We start from the raw sequence: 19,563 nt of genomic DNA on the forward strand, positions 1-19,563 counted from the left end.
TTTCAGGTGTACAACACAATGACTTGATATTTGTATATATTGCAAAATGATTAAAAATGGTTTTTAATAGTTACCTTCTTCTGATACAATATAAAAATCATAAATGTAGATGTGACCAAAGTTATTTTTGTTCCACTGTGAAGAAGGGGTGTCCAAAGCCATATAAAAGCATGTATAAGATTTTTAAAGGATATTTCAGCCATCTAGTTGCTAGTGATTTTCCTATTTCCATTTGTATATCTTCATTTTAATCTGACAACACAACTGTCATTAATTCTAAAAATATTTTTAGTCAATCTTGTTTTCTAGGTCTAAGCATATTGTTCATAGTGATGGTTTAGTGTCCTCCTCCTAAGTTATCTTTCAAATTTGTTATATATCTTAAGGAATTGGCATATAAACTGCATAAACTCCTTTCTGAATTTGGAAATAGTTTGTTAATAACAAGTTTCAATGACTCTAATACATGAAAGAAATAGTTTTGAAATGTATGCTTCTGATTTTTTTAAACTAATTTAGAACACTGCCTTCACCCTGAGCCCAGATTTTGATATTGATGATGATGATGAATTTTACTCTATTTGCAATGTATCAAAGAATGTGAAAGCTGGAAGGAAATTGAAAGGTACTCAAGTCCACTCAGCTGCTGTTTTAAGTCATATCTGTGCTGAAAACCTAATTTTGATCTAATGGATTCTGCATGCCCATTGATGGAGAGGGAAAGGGAACCAATTAATATGTAGAAGACCATGGAAAATGTTACGGAACTGATATGGAAACAAAAGTGATCATTTTTGTGATCCCACAGATAGAAGAAGCTGAGGCAGCAGGCATGGATGGAGTTGAGAGTCCAGGAGGCTGGGACAGAGATAGGTTGGCTGGAGGAGCAGGTAACAAAAGATAAAGGAAATTGGGCTAAGAATAGCATACATCCAGGAGAGCCAAGGGGCAAACATCCTGGACTTGGGAAAGATGCAAGATCAGTAGAGGGCTCAAGTACCTATCTTAGGGTTCATGATCTGTTGGGAGGAGTGTGCAGGTAAGGGAGGAAGTGTCACAGAGTCTGCTTCCAGTAGTGTAATGAAGTAGACATTTGGGTGGTGACCTGGAAAGTGGTGTAGATCAGTAGTTCTCAACCTTGACTGTACATTGAAAGAGCTTTGAAAAACCCTAATGCCCAGGTCCCACACCTCCTTCTGGGAGTAGAACCCAGGCACCCTATTTTTCAAAGCTCTTCACATGATGCCAATGTGAGACAAGGTTGAGAAATACTAGTGCAGAAAACAGGAGATTTCTACCCCTAGCAGGTAGAAAGGTGACGTCAACTTAAAAGATTAGATGTGATACAGCTATTGGCCTGCTACCTCCAACCTGCAAGTAGCACTTGATTTAACTCTGACTGAGGCCTGAGCTGTATTAGGAGCTCAGTTCCCATCAGCTGGTGGGAGAGCTGGGATTAATATCACCACCTTCAACATATACTTTATCCCTGGGGCAGCCTAGTCTCACAGGACTGCAACATTTTGCCCTCTCCCCGTCCTCTTGACTGACATTTCTGGGTTTCAGTCTCACATCTGCTGGAACTGAATTCTGCTCAGTACATCAGTCAATGGTTCCTGGAACTCCCTTTTCCCTGGAGCTGGACTGTGATCCCTCGTCATTGGCTGCGAGCTGAAAGCCTTCTCAAGCTTAATGAATCTCTCACTGAACATTGGATTAGATATTTCTGGTATCAGTTTCAACATGGAAAGAGCTGAGGTCCTGGAATCCTTTGGGACAAAGACATTTGCATGGCCTGCCCCTCTCTTTGGGGCCATCCTGTGTCTGCATAAATTCCTGGACTCTGAACATCCCAGATCTCAGCTGCCTCCCCTTACTACTGGTCCATCACTTCCTCGAAACTGAGGGTAAATGGTTAGAGCTCAAAATCATGCCACTAGTTGGTGGGAGCTTAAAACCTGAGCATTCCTGGGGGCTCAGATGTTTTGGTGAAGGAGAAATCCATAGGAAGGCACTTGAAACTCACACAGTATTCCTCAATGAACTCATCACCTGAAGTCACCATAATGACTTCTGCAGGAAAGAAAAGGATGAGGGCGAATGAGATGTGAGTGATGAATGCAACAGAATTGGGAAGGAGGGGTGTGCTCTGCTTAGAGAATTGTCTAAAGCAAAGTGGGGCAAGTGAGGCGGGGATGGGTTTACCCACAGCCACAGTAGACATAGCTCGTTGATTGCAACATTCTTGCCTGGTGCACCCAGATTTTGACTTAAAATCAGTCTCCACACAGCGTTCTAGGTATTCACCCCGAATCAATCAGAGCTGTCATGCAAGTTGAAAACTATGATCCACGCTGGATCTAAGTGAAGAAGCACCTTTTTATTTATTTATTTATTTATTTTTTTAGTTCTACCACTTTATTGCTACCAACCCATTTCCCTCCACCCTCGTGCACACATGCTCAGTCATGTAATCCCATGGACTTCAGCCCTCCAGACTCCTCCGTCCATGGACTTTTCCAGGCAAGAATACTGGAGTGGGTTGCCATTTCCTTCTCCAAAGAAGCACCTTTTTAAATAAAATTTTGGCTGCACCCTTATAGCATATGGGATCTTAGTTCCCTCAGACAGGGATGGAGCCAACATCCCCTGCCCCAGAAGGCAGAATCTTGGCCATTGGACCACCAGGGAAGTCCCAAGAAGCACCTTTCTTCTTCCTAAGCCGCATACACCATCATCTGGGCCTCCTGGGGGAGGGGCAGTCAGAAGAGGAAACCAGAGAGGAAGGCTGCGCTATGGAAAAGCAAACTCATTTCTTTAAGGTTTTGCAGTATTAGAATTGAACACTGTTTCTGTGTAATTACGGCCAATCCCTACAATGCTTTCTTTTCTTCTAATTCCCATCTTACACCGAGTGTCATTTCCTATCAGCACAGTCTCTCCCATAATCCCCTCTCCTCCTCTTTCCTTTTTTTTCCTCGCTACAAATTGACTGGTGTTCTGTGGATCTTGGGCTTCCTGGAAGTCCCTGATGACCTGCAGGCAGCCCGCAAGGTCAAGCTGTGGACAGGAAAAGCGGCTGGGGAGCCGTCCCAGGGTACCTACCGAAGTGCCTCCCGCCCCTCAGCGGCCATCCGTGCCTCCTAGAAACTGACTTGTGATCCTGTCCCAACCCCTGCAAATGCTTTCGGTTCTGCAGGCACCAAAGGTTCCCTGAGCATGTCCTTTTTGTCAAAGTCAAACAAAAACACAAGAAAAAAACAAACAAAAAATAAAGAGGAGGCTCTTCTATCCAGCCCCATGGAAAAGAAAGAAATGCATCCAAGTGAATACATTTTGCCACCACCTAGAAATATGGGGCCAGCCTTCATAAGGAACACTGCCAGGCTGTACTAGGAATTTTCAAGGGGATGGTAAGAGTATTTAATTTAACACCTTATCCTCAGAACTGCCCTGAAAGCTATCCTTTAACTTCTGTTTTTTTCTCTTCCATAGGGTTGAACACCCCTTTCTTCCCAATGTTAATACAGCTATTAGTTTTGTCTAGCAGGCATTCTGGTAACTGGTGAATTCAATTATGTGCTTTACTTGCTTGAGTCCTACACTGCCAACCCTGGAGAACTTTCTATGACCAATTATCCCAATTATGCAAAATGGAAACCTCTGAGTCATCACTGATGCCCCTTTCTTCTTAATTTCTGGCGTCAAACTGCCTCAATGTCCAATATATTCTCCTCTCAAAATGTCTCTGGATGTACTCGTTACTCTATCCCAGGCCATCCCTCTTTCCCTATCTTTACCGCTTCATCTTTGGATTACTGCAGCCACTGGTCTCACTTGCTCTGTAGCTTCAATCCCTCCATGACAGACCAGTATTCCAAAACTCAAAATGTATCTTTTCACTACCATATTCAGTGACCTCTAATGGAATCCCATGCTTATATTCAAAGCTTAAAACTCTCTGGGCTGTTATGCTAACCCTCCATAATCAGTCACTAAATTGCCTAGGATATAATTTCTAACTATTTCTCAATGGTGCACATGTGCTCCAAAAATTATGTTTACACACACACACACACACACCACAACACACAGCACTGAGAATGAGTCTATTGCTTGATGTACAAATGACCTTCTGCTTGCCTTTTAGCATCAAGCAGGGATTCAAGTGAGACCCCTGAAACTTCACGGGCTCCTAGCAAGACCTCTCCACCCTCTCACCTCATCACTACCATTAAGATAATTTCCATTCTGCTTTTCAATGAATATACTGAAAACATTGCATTGTTTACTCTTAGCATTGCTTGTGTTTATATCGTCAAAACACATGCAAGGAACCAAAACAAAAAAACTGTCAGTACAGAACTCTGCACTAGAATAAAGATACATTAGGAAGACAGGAGGGGGTGATGTTAGCACAAAACTCGCCAAAGACATCACTCATTTTCGTCCTGTCCCTCACCAACAAAAATTTAGCATCCATCCACAGACAAAATTCCTTTGAGGGAGCTGTGGGATCCAGCACCATATGCCAATGGACCTAGGAGGAGTCCAATGGGCTGACAGACCTTGGTTCTTGTTGGACCCTGTGGTGACCCATGAACTGACTTCTCCTGGTCATGATCTGGGAGTCCCTGGTGAACATACTGAATACAGTCACTCACTGATGAGACAGCCTTTGTGGAAATCCAGGTTTCCAGAGAAGTAATTTCAGAACTCCACTGGAGAAAAAAAAAAAGAGCTTGATGCACTGGAAAGGGTACGAAGAATCGCTTGACCTTACCTACATCACCCCTCTCTCAAGGTAGCACGGCTTAGGGCCTAGGAAAGTCTTCCTTGGTTTATCTCAAAGATGAAAGAGACAGCATTCGAGTGACACCTGATTCCCTAGCTGTGCAGGACACCTCCAAAGGGCTCCTTTCTCTTTCACCCCGTTGGGAATACTACATGGAGATCTCTATGATTTACAGCATATGGAGTAGTAGGGAGAACAGCAGAGAGAAATTGTGGAGGACGTGGAAGTGACACAGACCCTCACTGCCTGTGGATTCCATCAAGAAGCCAGCCCACAGTGGCTGCGAGCACCTCTAGCCCATGGGCACCTATACTATTCCACACGGCTCATCCACACAAACATATACACCCATCTTGTGGCCAGCTCCATGTACATGCTCCTGACCATGGCTTGAGTGGGTTTTGGCAGGTTTCCAGTGAGCACACAGAAAGTTGGCTAATCTGTGTGCCAGGGAGAGCCCACAAACTTGAATGTTAGAAAACAAGAGAGGTTGTCAGCCCTGGGCTTGGTACATGCAGGATCCAGAGATGGCGTGCAAGTTTAAGAATTCTGCCACAAGAGGGCGCAAGAAGCAAGAAGCAGGTATACCCACAGAAGGTCTGAGATAGTCTCAAATTCATAGTAGTATTGAAAGAAGGTCTCTCTCTCCCAAATGCAGTTGGTAAAGATTTGCTACTTCAAATGCAACGAAAATGTCAAGGAACATGAAAAATCAAGGTAACATGACACCACCAAAGAATCACAATAATCTTTCAGTAATTGAATCCAAAGACAAAGAGATGTATGATTTACCTGACAAAGAATTCAAAACAGCTGCCTAAAAGAAACTCAGTGAGCTACAAGAAAACACACAAAGACAATTCCCAAGACTGACATGGGGAGAAATAGAAAATATAAACAGACCAATTACCAGTATTGAAAATGAATCAGTAATTTAAAAATTCCCAACAAAAAAAGTGTCCAGGACCACTTTATAGGTGAACTTGATCAAACATTCAGAGAAGAGTTAACACCTATCCTTCTCAAACTATTAAAAAAATTATAGAGGAAGTAGTGCTTCTAAACTCTTTATATGAGGCCAGCATCACCCTGATACCAAAAATAGACAATGACATCACATACAAAAAATAAAATCACGAGCTGGTATCACTAGTGAACATAGGTACAGACCCCCTCAGTGAAAGACAAGCAAACCAAACTCAGCAATACCTTAAAAAGGATTATACACTGTGATAAGATTTATCCCAGGGATGCAAGTGTTTTTCAATATCTGCAAATCAATCAATATGATATGCTACATGAACAAACTGAAGAACAAAAATCATACAGTCATTTCAATAGATGCCAAAAAAGCTTTCAATAAATTCAACATCCATTTCTGACAAAAATTCTCCAGTAAGTGGGCATAGAAAGAACATACTTCAACATTAGAAAGGTTATGCATGACAAACCCACAGCTAACACATCATACTCAAAGGTGAAAAGCTGAAAGCATTCTCTCTAAGATGAGGAACAAGATAAGAATGCCCACACTCACCACATTTATTCAGCATAGTTTTGGGAGTCCTAGCCACAGCAATCAAGAGAAGAAAAAGAAATAAGAGGATTCTAGATTGGAAGGGAAGTAAAAGGGAAGTAAAACTGTCACTATTTGCAGATGACATGATTCTATACATAGAAAATCCTAAGGATACTACTGGAAAACTACTAGAGCTCATCAGTGAATTTGGTAAAGCTGCAGGATACAAAATTAATATGTAGAAATCTGCTGCATTTCTATACACTACAATAAAATATCAGAAAGAAAAACTGGTGAAACAATCCCATTAACCTTTGCATCAAAAAAGAATAAAATACTGAGGAAAAAACCTTCCCAAGGAAGCAAAAAACCTGTACTCTGAGAAATCTAAGATGCTATAAAAGATGTTAAAGACAACATAAAAATATGGAAAGATATACCATGTTCTTGGATTGGAAGAATCAACATTGTAAAAATGACCATACTATCCAAGGCAATCCAGATCCAACACAATCTCTATCAAACTGCCAATAGTATTTTTCACAGACCTGGAACAAAAACTTTAAAAATTTGTATGGAAACACAAAAGAACCCAAATAGACAAAACAATCTTGAGGGAGATTTTGTCTAATACTTTTATAGTGCTTTCATTTCTAGTATCGCTATACATTTCTGGCTGGTTTGCCACTCATTCTAACCAGACCACACCTTAGACTAGCAGAGCTATGGATTTTTTCCTGTTTGTTTCCAACCAAGAAGTTCCTACTTCTACTGAAAAGGATTCTGGGCATGGATTTTTGCATTCTGCTCCTGATCAAGTCAGTCCCCTCTGGCTGTGAAGCTGCTGGTTTTCACAGTCGGTTCTACTCTAGAAAAGCTATGTTTCTCACCAACTGAGCTGGAGGGGATGGAAGTAGCCCCAGGCAAGAAGGCTGCAAACTCCCACTGTTCTTATTCAAAGTACTAGCAGTTTTTCCAGAATACATGCTTCTTAAATTGTTGTTTGCCTTTGGTTAACTTTTAGAGCCCTTAAGTGATCAGTTTCTGACATTTTTCCACCAATGCTATATTTGTTTTGTGGAGAGAGAATTTTCTAATCTGTTCTGAATAGTTGGAAGTTCTGCCTCTGAAGGTATTTTTACCATAGTTCTTAAATCAATATTCAGAATATACTATAAATATATAAATGCTTTTTTATCTGAAGTAGACAGTAAACTGTGCTTATTTCACTGTTCATTTTTTGGGGTTAAAAAATGCCTCATGTTTTCCTGAGTTCCTCGAGGAAAAGAAATTCAATCCCCTAGAAAGTAATCTTGTAGAGGAAGTGACAGCTTTTCTGATAATGGTTTCATTTGTGAAGATTAAAAATACTTTGTAACTGGAGAAAAAAGAGAAAGAAATGCCTCATATTTTCACTTGAGTAGATTAAATCTCCTCAGGACATCACCTCAATAAACAAATATGTCAGATAAACTATCACTTCGTTTTTTCCTCTGCAGATATTCTTTTAGAGCCCTTCATTCTTCCATTCCAATATTGACTATTTTATTTTAGGTCTGCTGTACGGCTATTATTCTAAAATTTTCTTTCATTTCATTGAGCACATTGTTTCCGGGGTTAAATGTCTTATCTTGAAGGTCTTGTAAAATAGTGATCTAAACATAATCTCTGGAGTTAAACTGCTGAGTTCAGACTCTAGCTCTGTATTATTAGTTGTGCCAACTTGGAGACATTGCCTGTCTATGCCTCAATTTTCCAACCTGCAAAATCATCATGAAAAGAACAGGACTTCCCTCATTCAGCTGTCCTCAAGATCAAATGAGCACGTATATAAATGTGTTTAAGTACTAGCTACCATCATTTGGGTGGATTAGCTATTGATGAAGCATGTGGAATATTTGGAGAAATGTCTGAAAGCATAACTTTTGAAACACTGCATAGCTAACAATTCTTCTAACACTTGGTTATCTCATTGGGTATAGGATTTTAGGTTGAAAATTATTTGTCCTCAAGATTTTAAGGGCATGGTGATATTGGTTTGTACCTTCTGACTGCTGTTGGTAGTTCTCAGTGTTCTTATCCTTTGTGTGTGTTTTCTTTTTGAAAGTTTTACTGATGTTTGATTCTTTGTCTTTTGACATTTCATTCTGATGTGCCTTGAAGTATTTCTTCTTTTATTCATTGTGCTGGCTACTCCACTGACTCATTACACTAAGAATTTTTCTCGTGTTATATCCTTGATAATTTCCTCCCCTGCCCTCTCTTTCTGTTCAGGCTTCCTGAAACACATATTAAATAAAGACTGGACCTCAGGGATTGATCTTTTGACTCCTATTGTCTCTATTTAAATATTTTCCCCTTCATTCTGGAACAGTTCTCTTCCAATCTTTCTATTGAATTTTTAAAAAAAATTCTGCATTCAATGTCTCTCATTTCTAAGAGTTCTTTTAAAAAATGTTTTATTGGGGTGTAGTTGATTTGCAATGCTGTGTTATTTTCTGTTATACAGCAGAGTCAGTTATATGTATACATATATTCACTCTTTAGATTTTTTTTCCTATATAGGCCATTCCAGAGTATTTACCTCAGTTCCCTGTGCTATTCAGGAGATCCTTATTAGTTAATCTATTTTATATACAGTAGTTCTTTCAAATTTTCTATAACTTTGTTCTGTTTCATGGGTGAAATATCTCATCTTTCTGAAGATATAAATTATATATATATATATATATATATATATGTATTTTTTTTCCTCCTCCATGAATTATCTGAACTTTTTTCCTGAGTTCCTTTTTTTTTTTTTTTTCTGTTGCCTTTGTATGTACAGAGCCTTCCAAATTGGACGATTTCTCAAATACTTGTGATCTTTGGCTTTCCTTTGTCATGTAAGAGTGAGGTACAAAAATATCAGAGAGGGCAAGACTTACTGACTGTAGAGCAAAGGAACTTTTCTATTAAAGTGATTCCAAAATACTAACAGAGATCTTTTCTTTGAGGCTAATCAGTGCCACAATAGCTTAGCTAGGAAAGGCTAGGTTAAGTAGTAATTAAAAATTACAAAAACAAAGTCTCCATGACTTAACACAGTAAGTATTCACCATTTCCACTACATGTTCAATGGAGATCGGTAGAGAGCTTGACTCCCGGCCCACAGTAACTCCAAATCATCTTACGATGCCCCTATTTCATCAGGAAGCTTCAAGTGTTTGTCACAGCAGGGGAAAAGAAAGCATGGGAAAGGACGCATTGGCTCTTGAATGGTTCCACCCAGAAGTAACGCACATGATTTCTTCTCATTTGACATTCACTAAAACAAACCATATGTCCACTAACTTCAACGAGTGGGAAAGTGCAGTCCTCCCAAGTGCCCAGAACAGGGGAAGAGGCAATATTGGAGAGCTTCACACATGTTCACCACACTGGTACGGTTACTCCCTTAAAAAAATCTTATCCTTCATGTCCCCCAATCCTCCTCAGGAGATTTTCCAGACACTGAGCCTCCACTTGCCTGTCTTAGAAGTAATCTCCCTTTTTCTCCCCCTTGCTGAATACAGTATGTTGACTAAATTAAACAGAACTCATGCTAAGCTAGATGTAAACAAGAGAAGGATTCATCTGTTTACTCAACTTCCTACAGGAGCAAGAAAGTCACAGCAAGCTTTCAATTTTTCTTTTTCCATCATCTTCAATTTTTCTTTTTCCATCATCCTGTGTCTTCCTAAGATCACTCCCAATCTCATGACAGGACCAGCTGAGAGAGGAAACCAGATGGAATTGAAGGTAGCCGCAAACAGTTATAGTTTGGAGTTGGCTGTGACTGGCTTCCAAGGGACAAGTTGTGCAATTTATTATTAATGTTGAGCAGCCACACATGAAAGGGAGTTGAAGCTGGCCAAAGAGGCTCTCCTAATAGCAAAGTCTCTTAAGACCCAGAGTCGTGAACTACAACCTGCAGGTTCCCAGGCGGTGATGGTAGAATTCAGGTTTCCTGAGCAGAAGCAATTAAGACTCTTCGGGGACAGAGAAGAGTTCAAATTTGAAGGCAACTCCGTCTCAAAGCCTGCATCACCCTGGACAGTGAACAGGTCCCAGGCATCACTGCTTTGAAATACTAGACACAAAAGTGATTGCAAACTAAATAAAAACTGTCTCCCAACGTTCATGAGAAGATTGTAAAACCAATCTGTTTTTCTGCCTCTGATTCCAAAGAAACTAACTGCTGAGGATGCACATAAATGGTGTCTGACTCACTGTTTCCTTCCTTAATTCCATTGGATGTTGAATTAATAAACAACCACAGATATTCACTCAAGCTAAAATTAGCCTCCTTGTCAGAAAACACTGACTTGTTCCAAGATTAGGAGCTAGACTGGCCAGCAAACAAATGACTGCCTCGGCTTTGTTCTCTGAACCCTCTGAGTACAGGGCACCCCAGACTCATTCCCCATTATGAATGGAGAGTCACAGACAAAGCTCCTAGACCACTGCTGGGCCTCCAGACGGGGCCTTCTGGCACACATCCTCCTCCTGGTCTCTGAACAGCACAGACCCACTGCTCTGTGAACTTGCCACCATGCAGAAGTCTTCAACCACCTTTGCCGCTGGTGGTAGTTTAGTTGCTAAGTCATGTCCCACTCTTTGCGATCCCATGGACTGTAGCCCAGGCTTCTCTGTCCATAGGATTTCCCAGGCAAGAATACTAGAGTGGGTTGCCATTTCCTTCTCCAAACCACCCCTGAATTGCAGTATAAAAGGTGCCATTTATATCATTAAGGTATCATACAGCATGGCAGCTGATTTGCTAACTGAGGTCCTCACATTGATCAGTCATTGGATGCTGGCCACCAGAGGGAGGGGCACAATCTTGGAGGAGGCAGCTGATTGCAGATGGGACAATCCCTCAAGATGTTGACGACTGAGGGCTGCTGGCCCACAGCACTCCTAGGAGCTGGGACCTTGAGTCTTTATCGAAAGGGGATCTGGGAAATGCATCCCAGAGCCTAACACGGCTATTTCAAATCCTTTCTCCCTTCCGACTCTCCAGTCAGGCTTCAAATTTCTTCAAATATCTGCCCCGGCTTCACTTGGTCCACAGTTTTCAGATCAATGTCACTTGCCCTCAAACTCTCCATTCTTTTCCAAAGGCCTACCTTTACCTCTGATTTGTCACACTGGCTCATGTCTATCTGTCCCTATGAGTAAGTTTAATTCTACATTTATGTTGATGTTCACTTAGTAACTTTCCTCCATGGTTTTAAACAGCCAGCCCTTGTCTATGAAAACAAAGAATCAGGCTCCAAGTAATGAAATATTTGCTGAACATATCCAACTTTTCATTAGAACATGCTTTCATTGTGTGACTATATGCTCTATAAGGAGAAAACTAGACTGATGCTTTGAACTTTCCATCCTGAAGAAGATAGTCCCACTGACTTATCATTGAAGAGGTATCCTTTTGTAATTCTCTTCTGGTTGTAGGGATTGGTTGACATGAGAACTATGAGGATACTTCCTCTCCTGCTTCTGACAGTCAAAAGCACACTTGATTGGCATGGCTAACAAAGGATAAAGGTGATTGAGAAGACAGTTTCTCTCTGTGATGCTACTGCACTCTTGTAACCTAAAACTGAGCATGGTTACTTAGGTACCACCTTTGGCTTTGTGTGTGCTCAGTTGCTCTGTCACATCTAACTTTTTGCAATTCCATGGACTGTAGCCTGCCAGACTTCTCTGTCCATGGAATTTTCCAGGCAAGAATACTTGAGTGCATTGCCATTTCCTACTCCATAGGATCTTCCCAACCTAGGGATGGAACCCATGTATCTTGTGTCTCCTGCATTGTCAGGCAGATCCTTTGCCACTGTGCCACCTGGGAAGCTCACCTTTGACTTAGGAGGAGTTAATGATGAAAAGTGAAGATTCTGTTGTTTTTTTTGTAGTTGTTTATTCAGTCACTGCAAGTTGTATATTATTAGGTAAGGCTTTAAAATGTGTTAAGAATCTGTTGATATTGGAAAAGACACTGAAAATATAAAGTGATTAATACATGTTTATGGTCCTTGAGAAAGACAGCATCTATTTGAAAAAATGAGAGGCTGGAAGATGTTTCAATTCCTTTCTGGGATTGGAAGAAACTTCAGAAATCTCCTAGTTCAAGTCCCTCATTTCAGAAAAGAATGTAGCACTGGGAGCTATAGTGATTTTTGTTTTATTTTTAATCACTCAGCTAATCAGTGGCAAAACTGGGACTGGAGCTTGCGTCTTCATAGTCATAGTTGAATGAACTTTTTATTACCCAAATTGCTCTCATGGTCTGCAATAACTCAAGATTAATCATCATCAGTTCACTCTAAAACAATATTTTCACTGATTTTTATTTTAAGAAAAATATTTCACATATATATAAAAGTACCAAGAATAATCTATTCAGGGTCATGGACCCACTACCCTGCTTAAGAAAGTATTATAGTCACAATATACTCTCTCTGCATCACTTTTCTATCCCTTTCCCTATATATTCCTCCCTCCCAACAAGTAATCAGTATCCTGAATATACTCTTTATTTTCAGAAATATTTTAAACTTCACTAGGTATGTATACATCCATAAATAACACATAGTATTATTTTTGCATGTTTTAAGCTTTATAAATGGTGTCCTACTGTATACATTATTCTGAATCCTCTTTTTCACTCAACATATTTTTGAGATTTATGGATGTTAAGATATGTAACTCTTGTTCATTTTTGCTGCCATACACACTACCACTTGTTTGTCCGTTCATATTTTCTTGTCCATAGATAAGGAGAACGGTTCCTCTTTTTTGTCATTTCATGAACATCTGTATACTGTTACCTTGGGCAGATTGAGGATATACACTAGGAGTCACTTTGCCAGGTCATATAGTATGTTTAATCATTAAACTCACTGGATTCTCATTTCAGCTCTAGACTGCTCATCTTCACTGGGTTTGGTTTCATAAATCTATCTGCTTACCTCCACAGTGCTGACATTTCAGGTTAGTGCAAGTTGGAGAGTTTAATGATGAGCACAACTACCTATTGAAGACTGAAGATGCCAGGGTTAGTTTATGTCAGGGTGACACTCTGGAAATGCAAGGAGAAGTCTCTGAGTTGAGCTAGCTAATTTATTGGGGCTTATACAGGGGAGCTCCAAAGGGAGAATCAACATATGTGCTTTCAAACAGAGTGACTGCTCCTTTGTGTCCTCCTGGGACATAGTAGGGAAGCACACTCTTCTTAGTAGAAGCACAGCCAGTAACTTTTTGCAGTTATGGGACCCCGTGTTCTTGCTGGTAGTCATCTGGGGGTTGTGCTAAACTCTCTGAGGCTATCCACATGTCTAGTTGTGCAGTCTCCATCTCTTAAGGCAGCCATGGAGAAAGTCCCTCATGCCAAACCCATTTCACACTTCAAATCTCCCTGACTTGTCCAGACTGGGCCTCTAGACTCAGATTTAAAGGGTTTATACGATTCAGGTCAAACCTCTCCTCCTCACCCCCTGGGATAATCACCCTTTATTCAAGTCAGCTGTTCCATATAAATCATGATATTTATAGTCCTGGGGTTTATACAGAGCAGTGTACACTATGGTGCAGGGATCTTGGGGGATATTTTTGAACTCTGCCTAGAGTACTAATCTAGTCAATCCTGACTGACACACGTGGCTCAGATGCACCAAGGAAATTCAAAAAAGCAGTGGAATGAGTCCCATTCTCTTCTTGATCCTAATCCAATTTCTTTTCCAGTTCACAACATTTCCCCAGAACGTATATCATGGGACTCTTCCACCAGAAAGGACACTAGCTTATGAAACCCATATGGTTTGGAGGGTCCATTAGAGTCAACCTAAGGCATCCCAGGGGTGCGTTGTTCCCTTTAAGCTCTGAGGTCTAACCATACCTCTGCCCCATAAAGGCCCTCACATTCTTTGTAACCACATTTATGAATCACATGTTAATTATAATCTTTTTTGAAAATGATTTGGAAATCTGTATCAATAAACCTTAAACTGTTCATTACCCTCAACATAGTAATACAATTTCTGAAATCATCAAAACAAATGCTCAGATGTGTATGCCAGAGGAAGGACTGCAAGTTATTTATAATAAAGTGAAAATACATTCAATATTGAACTTTAGATGACTAGATAAATAAATTAAACCAGCTCTTTGTTAGGCAGCCATTAAAAACAATACTTTTGAAAAATATTTAGATAAGATATTATGGTCATTAACCATGTTATTAATTAGGATATAAACTGTATACAGAATTATTTCACTTTAAAATAAATCTATACATGGAAGTACCCCAAGAAAATGACTAAATATTTCAATTATTTATTTCAAAATAATAGAATTATTTTTTCTTTTTGCTAAGTTTCTGATTTCCCAAATTCCAGCAATGAAATTATATTGCTTGAGACCAGAAAAACAAACAATAGATGGTATTATTTTGGAGCTTAGAATAAATTGCTTTCACATATCTCTAACACTTTCAAGGCAGCCATTTATAAATTATTAATAGCACACAATAAAAATGCTCCCATTACTTGTAAAACAAGGCAATAATTTGTTGGCTTGGTTTGTATGTTTGCAAGTGCTTGAAATTTTCAGGAATTATAAATGATTTCACGATCCAGACTTTGGGCCATTTTAGACTAAATTCTAAATTCCAATTAGTCTGAATTTTTTTTATTGAGGTATAACTAACATACAATATAATATTGTATTAGTTTCAGGTGTATAACATAGTGATTCAACACTTGTATGCCCTGCAAGATGGTCACCACAATGTCTAGTTACCATCTGTCACTTCACAGTTATTACATTATTATTCACCATATTTCCCATGCTGTACATTACATCCCCATGACATATTTAATTTATAATTAGAAGTTTATATTTCTTATCCCCTTCACCCATTTTGTCTCCCCAGTCACTCCTCCCCATCTTCAACAACCACAAATCTGTTCTCTGTATCTTGAAGTCTGTTTTGGTGTTTTTTGTTTCTTTGTTTGTGTTGCTTTTTAGATCCTGCATGCAAGTAAAATCATGTGTCTTCTAATATATTTATCTTTCTCTGTCTGACTTATTTCACTTAATATAAAATAATATTCTCAAGGTCCATTCAGGTTGTCACAAACAGCAAACCTTTATTCTTTCTTATGGCTGAGTAGTATTCCATTTTGTATCTACCTATTGCATTTTAGTTTGATATAGTGTTCAAGGACTGGAAGAATTAAAATTGTTAAAATTTTCATTCTAACAAAAATAATCTACAATTAATTTATGACAAAGGAGGCAATAATATATGATGCAGAAAGGACAGTGTCTTTAGTGTCAAAACTGGATGGTCACATGCAAAGGAATGAAAGTGGACTACTATTTTATACCATATACAAAGATTAACTCATAATGGATTAAAAACTTGAATGTAATATCTGGAACCATAAAATTCCTAGAAGAAGAGACAGGTTAAAAAGCACCATAATAAAAAAAAAATTATAAGAAAAGCTTACTACATTTTATCAGAGAAGAAATCTAAAAACAGGGCTTCACTGGGTTTGGATTTCTAACAATCTGGTGGATTGGAGGTGGACAAAAAGAGAGGGAGGAAGAGAGAAGGGATTTGGGGTAACCTGTAAGAATATGTATTCTTCCCTGGTGGCTCAGACGGTAAAGTATCTGCCTACAATGCAGGAGACCCAGGTTCAATCTCTGGGTCGGAAAGATCTCCCGGAGAAGGAAACGGCAACCCACTCCAGTATGCCTGCCTGGAAAACCCCATGGATGGAGGAGCCTGGTAGACTACAGCCTAAGATACGGCCTCTCAGCCCAGATCCATTTCTATGGTCCATGAGAACTTTACTCTTAAGAATCTCCAAAGAACTGACTCAAATTTGGAATTAGGAAGGACAATACGCCCCCACCCTCATTAGTGTGGAAAGCAGAAGTTCTATCCTGGGTGTGTGGCTTTTCCCTCCATCATCAGAGGCACCCCTGGCTAAGCCAGTGGTCCCAGGAGCTTCTGCCTTATTTTCTTGTGATGCAATCAGACGAACAAATAAAGACTAAATTAAACCTATCACCATTATGAAGTCAGTAAAATCTGGAGGAGTCGTGAAAAATGGAACTGTCTATGGTTCAACTCCATGAACTAGCAGGCTTTTGAAGTCAAATATATAAATGGAGAAAATCATAAAGGCTGAGGAAAAGTGAGTGATTTAGATGTAGTCCTCTTTCCTGTTACAATTAAAGGTGTACTCTACAATTGCTTATTTGCAGGTGTCTATTTGTTTTGAACTGACTTGAGAAATTAAGTTCAAATACAAAAAGAGGTAGAATTACTTTTTAAAAAGCTGTTCTTTGTGAAAATCAACAAACTAGGTAGATTAACTAGCTATACAAAAGTAATATAAGGAAAAAGAAGTTATGCAAAATAAGGAATGATAAAAGGAAAAATATTATTGAAAGAAGGGAAGTACTAAAAGCCATAAAAGATCATTTAGAACAATTCTACAGAAATAAGCTGAAAAACCTAGATTAAATGGATCATTTTCTAGGAAAACACTGTATCAAAACTGAATACAATAAAAGTTAAAAAAAAATTCTATAGAAGAAATAGTGAAAGTTATCAAGGGCCTTTGAAACCATCAGGCCCATATGTATATTTTCATAGAAATTATACTAAACGTCCAGAGACTAGAAACACCCAATGCTATTTGAATTCTTCCACAGCAGATGTTAAGAAGGAAAACTTCTAACACTTTCAATCAAGTGACTATAACAGTGATAGATACATTTGATAAATACTGAATTAAAAGTACAAATTTATTTGTAGAAATTTATTACTTGACGATATATCAAATAATTTGGGAAAATAGACATTTTCAGAGTAAGTACTAGACAATTAATCATTTGGAAAAATTTAAGATTGAAACCATACTTTACATCAGTTACCAGGGCAAACTCCGAATGGAGTTTATGCAGTGATCTAAATGCCAAAATATGAAACCTTACAAGTACTTAAAGAAAACATAGGAGAATTCATTTATTGGGCATGAGGAAAATCTAGAAACAATAAAGGAAAAAAAGTTTTACTCAAATATATTAAAATTAAAGTTATTTTGCATAGAGAGGAACATCATAATCAAATTTAAAGAAAATGTTCAACTGGGAGTAAATATTTGCTACTTATATTACAAAAAAGGACTAATCGTCAAATATATAAAGACCTCTTAAAATCTAGAAGACAAGAAATCTATGAAAATATTAAGCAAAAGACCGTAACAAATACTTTAGAGAAAAATAAATGTAGATAGGAATTAAATGCACAAAAAGGAGCCATGAATTCCATTCAGATGAGAAACACAAATAAAACTTCACTGATACAACATTTCTTATACTGGCAAAAACTCCAAAAGTTTGAGAATGTGCTCTGTCTGTGAGGGGATGGGGAGGCATGTGTTACTGTTGGGGAGTAGAAAATAGCACAAGTCCACATGAACAGGGATTTGGCAACATCTAAAAAATCTTACGTAAATTTACACTTTGAGTAAGCAACCCTACTTTTCATCTCTATCAGGAAGCTATACCCCTCTCCAAAGACAGAATAAAACAGGTAAAATGTTATTTATTACAGCACAGAAGTACCCAAATGTGACACACAAGCCAGCATTGAAGGTGACATGCATACGTGATAAGTTGCTCAGCCGTGTCCGACTTTGCAACCCCATGGACTGTAGCCCGCCAGGCTCCTCTCTCCATGAGATTCTCCAGGCAAGAATACTGGAGTGGGGTGCCATGCCCTCCTCCATAAAGGTGACATACCATCTCCTTATTCAGAAAAACACCAGAATTTATCCTCCATAAGTGGGAGGGACTATAGTGCACCCTCAATTCATGAGGGGAAGTTTATAAAACATGCTTGAAACAGAAAGGAAAGCCACATAAAGAATGAAGGGTCAATGACAGAATTAAAAAGTTAACCCATATTGCAACCTTCGGTAAAATAACTTACTCAGGCAAAAATCATAAATATTAAATGCAGTAAGTGAAAGGTTGGTGGGAAACAGGACACTTGCATAGTGCTGGATGATTTGGCAATGACAAAGGGAAAATATTTCTACATTGTAAAGATCTGACTGTCACCACCTTAACCTACTGATCAAATTAACATCACTAACAGTGAAGCAATGGACAACACCTGTCTGGGAAACAATGCAGAATGACTACTCAGATCATCTATGCAATATCCTTACTAAAAATATTAATTTCAATCTATTGCTCTGGCATCTTCACACTGTAAATGTCATGAAAAAAAGTAACAGCCTACATTAAAAGAAACATAATAATGAATGCATATTTTGCCTTAATTATATGAAACTTCTATCGATAATACTTGGAAGACAATGGAAAACTTGACTATGGACTGGGTAGTATACAATATAAGGAAATTATTATTAATTTTTAAGGTACAATATGGTAGCATGGTATAAGGGAATTTTCTTATATTTAGAAGATACATGTTGAATTATTTGTTTGATGGAAGTGCTGTAAGATTGCAAATTGCTTTAAAATGGGTCAGCAGAAGTTAGATGAGAGAGCAAATATACCAAAGTGGTAATAATTTTTTAATGTGAGTGATGTGTGTCATGATACTGATTCTCTCAACTTTTCTGAAAACTGAAAATGTTTACAGTTAAAAATTATAAGAAAAGATTGTTGGTTTGCATTGGCTTTATTTTCTGAGGAAGACATGGCTAAGCTTGCAGCTGATCAATGCTCTCTCTGAGAAAAGCTGAACAAATTGGATAAAATCTTAAAATTCTCTAATGTTTAAAGGCATTAGAAAGGTATTGATGCAACAGGGACTAGAGGGCATGGGATTGTAGAGCAAGGAGAATCGTGTAGAGACATGTTGATTTTTGCAGCCTTTTTTGTTCTGGGGCATATCTGCCAAATCTGGGCTCAGGGCAAGAGGCTGAGCACCTGGACTTGGCCTGATCATTGGATTACCACTGGGGAACAGAGAAAACAGACTTTAGGTGGTCTCATGATGCCAGAAAGAAAAAATGAAAGACCCAAAGGCTGATGTCCAGGTGGAAAAAGAAAACTGAGCCTAACACACAAGCTATTTGCTCCCCAAGATTTTTGTCAAAATCTGGAGCTGTATAGGCTAAATGGCTGAGAAGAAAACCATACCCAAACTGAATGGAGTTTCCTGTAG

The 19,563-nt window shown here is 38.8% G+C and overlaps 1 long non-coding RNA gene across 1 annotated transcript in view; it reads right to left on the bottom strand.

Moving 5' to 3' along the window:
- The window catches only part of LOC133072801 (uncharacterized), a 235,881-nt gene that overhangs the window by 137,564 nt on the left and 78,754 nt on the right, over positions 1-19,563 (bottom strand). The window lies entirely within an intron of this gene.

This window comes from Dama dama, chromosome 18, assembly GCF_033118175.1.
Source record: "Dama dama isolate Ldn47 chromosome 18, ASM3311817v1, whole genome shotgun sequence".
Classification (NCBI taxonomy): Eukaryota; Metazoa; Chordata; class Mammalia; order Artiodactyla; family Cervidae; genus Dama; species Dama dama.